This window comes from Somniosus microcephalus, unplaced genomic scaffold (assembly GCF_052327205.1).
Source record: "Somniosus microcephalus isolate GS21.2 unplaced genomic scaffold, FLI_Smic_1.0 unresolved_chr8, whole genome shotgun sequence".
NCBI lineage: Eukaryota > Metazoa > Chordata > Chondrichthyes > Squaliformes > Somniosidae > Somniosus > Somniosus microcephalus.
This window is the reverse complement of record NW_028225186.1, coordinates 40,730,867-40,737,927: the sequence shown is the minus strand read 5'-3', so window position 1 is coordinate 40,737,927 and position 7,061 is coordinate 40,730,867. Positions and strand designations below refer to the sequence as shown.

Sequence of the window (7,061 nt, the reverse complement as noted above, 5' to 3'; positions counted from 1 at the left end):
AGTGTGACCCCGAGCTTCTGGTCGCCTGTCACTATAATTATCTGCTCCACTCCCTCTCTGATCTCTCCTTCCTTGGCCTGATACACTGTTCCAATGAAGCTCTACGTAAGCTCGAGGAACAGCACCTCATCTTTCTATTAGGCACTTTACAGCCTTCTGGACTCAACATCGAGTTCAACAATTTCAGGCTATAAATTGGCCCCTGTTTTTCTTTTAATTTTTTAATTTATTCTCATATTTCCTGACATGACAGTTGTTAATGTTTCTGCCATAATTATTCATACCTCATCTTGAGCCATCCTTTGTTCGTTAACTTGTCCTATTACCTCTCCTTTTGCCTTGCACCATCATCCCTTTTGTCAGTCAATCTCTCCTGCCTTCCATTCTATCACAGACATTCCCTTTGTTCTTACCTCACCTCCACCCACCCCTGCTTAAAAATCCCTCTTCCCTAACCTTTTCCTGTTCTGACAAAGGGTTCGGCCTGAAAGGTTAACTCTGTTTCTCCCTCACTGGATGCTGCCTGACCTGCTGAGTGTTTCCAGCATTCTCTGTTGTTATTGAAATGAACACAATGACAGAGTTTATTCACTCATTATTAGGATTTGTTTAGCTTATATTTGTGTGGCCGCGTGGCCTAATGGGTAAGGCGTCTGACTTTGGTATAAATTTTGATGCCATCAGAAGATTACAGGTTCGAATCCTGCCGCTGTCCTTTTACACACTTTTTAATTTGTATTCTACTTTAGAAAACCAAACCGCGTTTCCACTCTTGTCCTTCCAAACATTGCAGGGTTCCTTATTAAATGGAATTTTTACGTGTTCTTACTTGTAAATTTCTCACTGATCTTTGCAAATAGTTTAAACAAATCCACAATATCTAATTGATGACAAATTAGTGTTTTCAATTGGAACAACAGCTTTGTGTTAATCAGTGTCATAACGTGCAGTGGATGGAATTCTGATCAGTTTCGGGGCCAGTGATCTCCACAAGGAACCGATGAAATAAAATAAAGAATTTGCAGCAGATTCACTGCGAGCAGGGTTCGAAACTGCGTGGCGAAACCCCATTGGAATCCAAGTCCAACGCCTTAACCACTCGGCCATCGCAGCTGGCCAAATGTAAATGTTCAACGGTGGAATGACTGGTGCAAACTATTAGACAACTGCCCTGCACAATATAAATGGAAGGAAGTTGTGTGACAGCTGTACACAGAGGCCTGGTTAGGCCTCTGTGTACAGTTCTGCGCACTGCACCTTGGAGGATGTGCGGTGCAGATTCACGAGTGGGTTACCAGGGCTCCAAAGGTTAGACTATGAGCAGAAATTACATAATCTAGGCTTGTATTCCCTGGAATATTGAAGATTAAGGGCGGAGATCATAGAAATACAGAAATTAACGCCAGAGAAGGAGGCCATTAGGCCCATTGGGTCTTTGCCAGACGAAAAAGAGATATTTTGCCAAATCCCACTTTCCAGCTCTGGGTCCGTAGCCCTGTAGGTTACAGCACTTCAAGTACATATCCATAGTGCTTTCTATTAATGTGATCGGTAGTGACTTCCAGATCCGCTCCACTCTCTGTGTGAAAATGGTTCTTTTCAACTCCTCTTTAATCATTTTACCAGTTACTTTCAATCTACGCCCCTGATCATTGACATTTCTGCTAAGGGAAATAGGTCCTTCCTATACACTGTATCTTGGCCCCTCAGTATTTTATGCATCTCAATTGTGTTTCCCCTCCACCTCCTCTGCTCCAAAGTAAAAACCCAACCCCATCCAATCTTTACTTATAGCTAAAATTTTTCAGTCCTGGCAACATCCTAGTAAATCTCCTCTGTACCCTCTCTAGTGCAATAACATCTTTCCTGTACTGTGGTGACCAAAACTGTCTGCAGTACTCTAGCTGTGGCCTAACTAATGTTTTATACAGTTCAAACATAACAACTCAGTTCTTGAATTCTATACCTTGGCTAATAGAAACATAGAAACATAGAAGATAGGAGCAGGAGTAGGCCATTCGGCCCCTCGAGCCTGCTCCACCATTCAATGCGATCATGGCTGATCATCTACATTCAGGACCCGGTCCCTGCATTCTCCCCATAACCGTTGATCCCTTTAGCCTTAAGAAATATATCCAACTCCTTCTTGAATATATTTAATGAATTGGCCTCTACTGTCTTCTGTGGTAGAGAATTCTACAGGTTCACCACTCGCTGGATGAAGAAATTCCTCCTCATTTCAGTCCTAAATGGCTTACCCCTTATCCTTAGAATGTGACCCCTGGTTCTGGACTCCCTGACCATCGGGAACATCCTTCCTGCATCCAGTCTGTCTAATCCTGTTATAATTTTATAAGTTTCAATGAGATCCCCTCTCATTCTTCTAAACTCCAGTGAGTTGGGGGGAGGTGGAGTCTAGGTCAAGGGGACCTTACCCTAAAATAGGAACCAGGCCGTTCAAGAGAGAATTTAGGAACCATTTCTTCATACAAAAAAGGTCGAAGTGTGGAGCTCCCTCCAACAAACGGTAGTTGTTGCTAGATCATTTAATGATTGTTTATCTGAGATCGATAGACTTTTGCTAGATCAGGTTATTAGGGGAAAATAATAGACTTGTTTAACAAAAATTTCTATTAATATAAGTATACTTTAAAAAGGATGGCGAGTGTGACCCACCTGGTGGGTAAATAGGCACGGTGCATGTAAGCAGATCTGCAATGTAAGTAAAGGTAGTGTGCACCCTGGTGGCTGAATGTGCATGGTGCGTGTTAGATAGTCTGCTTCTTTACAGACAACTGATGGCTGCCTATGGTTCATCAATTCAGGACGTTCCTAACCAACAGCTTTTTTGGACTGAATGATGCATACGATTTGCTTGTCCCAGTAATAAAGTGATTCATTCTGTGTGTGTATAAAAGGGATCAACTGTCAGTCCTCGATCATTCTGGGACTAGGGACAGGGTCACTGGCAAGGCTTAGAAGCGAAGCAGGGTGAGGCCTGGTTAGTATCCTGGAAGGATGACCATCAGGGCAGACCAGGTGCAGAAGGTCACGGGAGGAGCGGTTGGTGAGAAGGTCATGGAAGGAAACCCGGGAGGTGCGGCTGGTGAGCAGGCCCGGGCGTTGGGCTGAAGATTGTCAGACAGGAGGAATGGTGGAAATGGAATGGCGGCGCGCACAGACGCAGCGGCTTTGCTTCTCCCAGGATGGTGCTATTTACCTTTAATGTTAATGTTATTTGTAATGGACTCATGGGAGCTTGCAACATCACATTTCGTTGTTCATGTACTTGTGCATTGTACAATGACAATAAAGTAGAATTATTATTATTCTGTGCCTGATTAAAAGGGATGTGCTGTCAGACCTTAATCATTCTGTGTCTGTTTAAAAGGGATGTGCTGTCAGTCCCGGTTCATTCTGTGTCTGTTTAAAAGGGACATGCTGTCAGTCCCGGATCATTCTGTGTCTGTTTAAAAGGGATGTGCTGTCAGTCCTGGATCATTCTGAGTCTGCTTATAAGGGATGTGCTGTCAGTCCCAGATCATTCTGTGTCTGTTTAAAAGGGATGTACTGTCAGTCCTGGATCATTCTGTGTCTATTTAAAAGGGACATGCTGTCAGTCCCGGATCATTCTGTGCCTGTTGAAAAAGGATGTGCTGTCAGTCCCGGATCATTCTGTGTCTGTTTAAAAGGGTGGTGCTGTCAGTCCCGGATCATTCTGTGTCTGTTTAAAAGGGATACACTGTCAGTCCTGGATCATTCTGTGTCTGTTTAAAAGGGTGGTGCTGTCAGTCCCGGATCATTCTGTGTCTGTTTAAAAGGGATTTGCTTTCAGACCCGAATCATTCTGCGTCTGTTTAAGAGGGATGTGCTGTCAGTCCCGGATCATTCTGTGTCTGTTTATAAGGGATCTGCTGTCAGTCCCGGATCATTCTGTGTCTGTTTAAACGGGATGTGCTCTTCGTACAGTTCATGTCAGTCCCGGGCCATTTCAAAATCATGAGCGGTCTAGTCAGAGCAGATAAAGCTCGAAGGTCCAAATTGCCTAGTCCTGCTCGTATTTGTTACATTCTTATGTTATTTTAAGTAGAGAGATATAATCTGTTCTGATTGCCAGAAGGGTCGAGAGCTGAAGGAGACAGATTTAATGTGACATGCAAAAGATCCAAAGGCAACATGTGGAAAAACATTTTTATGCAACGAGTGGTTAGTAACTGGAATGTGTTATGGAGGCAGATTCAGTCGTGGCCTTCAAAACGGAATTGGATAAGTACCTGATTGAGCAAAAATTGCAGAGCTACGGGGAACGGGCAGGTGTGCGGGTGGGGCCAGCTGAAGTGCTCTTGCAGAGAGCCAGCACAGGCTTGATGGACCGAATGGCCTCCTTCTGTGCTGCAACCATTCTATGATTCTAAGATCATTCTGTATCAGTGTCTGTTTCAAAGAGATGTATTCTCATTTGCGATATCTGTGGTAAACCACTGTTGTTAGTATTGTTGTTCACCACTGTTGTTAGTAATGTTGTTCACTGTTAGTACTGTTGTTCACTATTGCATATTGTTGTACTTGTCTGTTCATGCCTCAGCTGACTCCGCCCCTGGCTCCACTCTCATGGCTGGGTATAAAGGTCGCTGCTCGGCAGCCCCCGGCCCTTTTGGATACCAGGCAACCACAAGAGGCATGCTCTGTTCTTTGGTAATAAAAGCCTGTTTATTACTTTCTCAACATCCAGTCTTTTGTAGCAATTGATAGTGAATCAATTTTATTACCAAAGTTAAATGTTGGCTGCGGATGCTGATCAACCGATGGCGCAAAACGCTGAGCAGCAGGCGCTGCTGCGAGCCCTCAGACCAACATGCCTGGGCCTAGACCCCCAAGAAGCGGGTTCGTCGACTAAATTCGCACAATGGCTGCTTTGCCTCGACCGTGATTCTTGATGAAAATAAACTGAAAATCCTGGCCTCAAAGGTGTGCCACCAAGTCTACACTTTAATCCAAGATGCGACGATCTACGCGGCGGCTATCGACCTACTGAAAGGGCAGTATGCACGCCCGGTTACCACGGTCTATGCCAGGCACCTTTTAAGATCTCGCAGACAGCAGCCCGGGGAATCGGTGGAGACCTTCCTACGGGCACTGCAGGTACTCAGACGTGGCTGCGACTGCAATGAAGTATCGGCTGCGGCACATGTGGAGGGACTGGTACGAGACGCTTTCGTTGCGGGTCTAAGGTCCGACTACTCCCGGCAGAGGCTGCTGGAGAAGGGTGAAATAGACCTGACAAAGGCAGAGTCCCTCGCGATCTCGCTCGATGCGGCCCACAGAAATATGGACGCTTTCTCCCCTAATCGCCCCGCGCCGTGGACGCCGCAATCTTGGGCCATGGGACCACCACCTCCGACTGCTGCAGCGATGTCCAAGGCACAAAAATGCTATTTTTGTGGCCAAGCTAAACACCCTAGAGCACGCTGCCCCACGAAGAATGCTACCTGCTCCGGCTGCGGGAGGAAAGGTCACTACGTTAGCGCCTGCAAAGGGAAGACCGCTAATGCCAGCAGCGCCGCGTGCGAACTGTGGGCGCAGCCATCTTGCCCGCCATCTTGGGCTCCCCCAGCCGCGTGGGGTTCGGGACCGTGGGCGCCGCCATTTTATCCGCCATCCTGGATGCCTCCGACTTCGGTTACGGGGGACCCGGACTCCACCACCGCCTCATCGGACGACCGCATCGACGCGCTTGAACATACGTTGGCTTCCGTGACGCTGGATCAATCTCTCCCGCATCAACTGTCCAGGTCCACGATGGACATTACGGTAAACGGCCGCGCCACGACCTGCCTTTTTGACAGCGGGAGCACGGAGAGTTTTATACACCCCGACACGGTGCGCAGTTACTCTCTCCCGGTCCTGCCGACGCGTCATCGCATCTCTATGGCTTCCAAAGCCCAGTCAGCAGAAGTCGGTGGCTACTGTATGGTGACTCTTTCAGTGCGGGGTACTGAATACAAAAATTTTAATCTTCTGGTCCTGCCCGATCTCTGCGCTGCCATTCTACTGGGGTTGGATTTTCAGTGCCACCTTAAGAGTGTCACTTTAGCGTACGGTGGACCCCTCCCCCCTCTCACGGTCTGCAGCCAGCAGTTTTTAAATCGCCCGCCGCGCGCCATTTGCAGCCTCTCCACCCTTAAAGTCTCCCCCACCTCCTTGTTCGCTAACCTCACCCGTGACTGTAAGCCCATCGCTACCAAAAGTAGGCGTTACAGTGCCAGGGATAGGGGTTTCATTTAATCTGAGGTAGCGAGACTCCTGAAGGAAGGGATTATCGAGAGCAGCAATAGCCCATGGCGAGCACAAGTGGTGGTGGTGAAGACTGGCGGAAAACAGCGCCTAGTTATTGACTACAGCCAGACGATCAATCGCTACACCCAGTTGGATGCATTCCCACTCCCCCGCATATCTGACATGGTCAATCAGATAGCACAATACCAGGTGTTCTCGACGATTGATCTGAAGTCGGCATACCACCAGCTCCCCATCAGGGCTGAGGACCGCCAGTACACAGCTTTTGAAGCTGACGGTCGGCTCTATCACTTTCTCAGAGTTCCCTTCGGCGTCACCAACGTAGTTTCTGTCTTCCAACGGGAGATGGACCGGATGGTTGACAAGAACGCGCTCCAGGCCACTTTCCCATATCTAGACAACGTCACCATCTGCGGCCACGACCAACAGGACCACCATGTTAATCTATGGAAATTCATCCGGGCGGCCCAGCGGCTGAATCTCACATACAACAAAGACAAATGTATGTTTCGTACTAAGCGCCTTGCTATTCTTGGCTGCGTAGTGGAGAACGGAGTCATTGGCCCAGACCCCGATAGAATGCGCCCTCTTATGGAGCTTCCCCTCCCCCACTGCCAGAAAGAACTGAAGAGAGGCCTGGGGTTTTTCTCTTACTATGCTCAGTGGGTGCCCAACTATGCGGATAAAGCCCGACCCCTCATCAAGTCCGCCTCCTTCCTCCTGACAGCAGAGGCCTGTGCAGCCTTCACTCTCATAAAAAGCGA

At 47.7% G+C, this 7,061-nt stretch overlaps 1 non-coding gene across 1 annotated transcript; it reads right to left on the bottom strand.

Moving 5' to 3' along the window:
* Window positions 1–1,031: 1,031 nt before the first annotated feature.
* Window positions 1,032–1,113, bottom strand: trnap-ugg (transfer RNA proline (anticodon UGG)). Its single transcript has one exon. It is a non-coding gene; the product is annotated as a tRNA-Pro (tRNA).
* Between the last annotated feature and the right edge of the window lie 5,948 nt (window positions 1,114–7,061).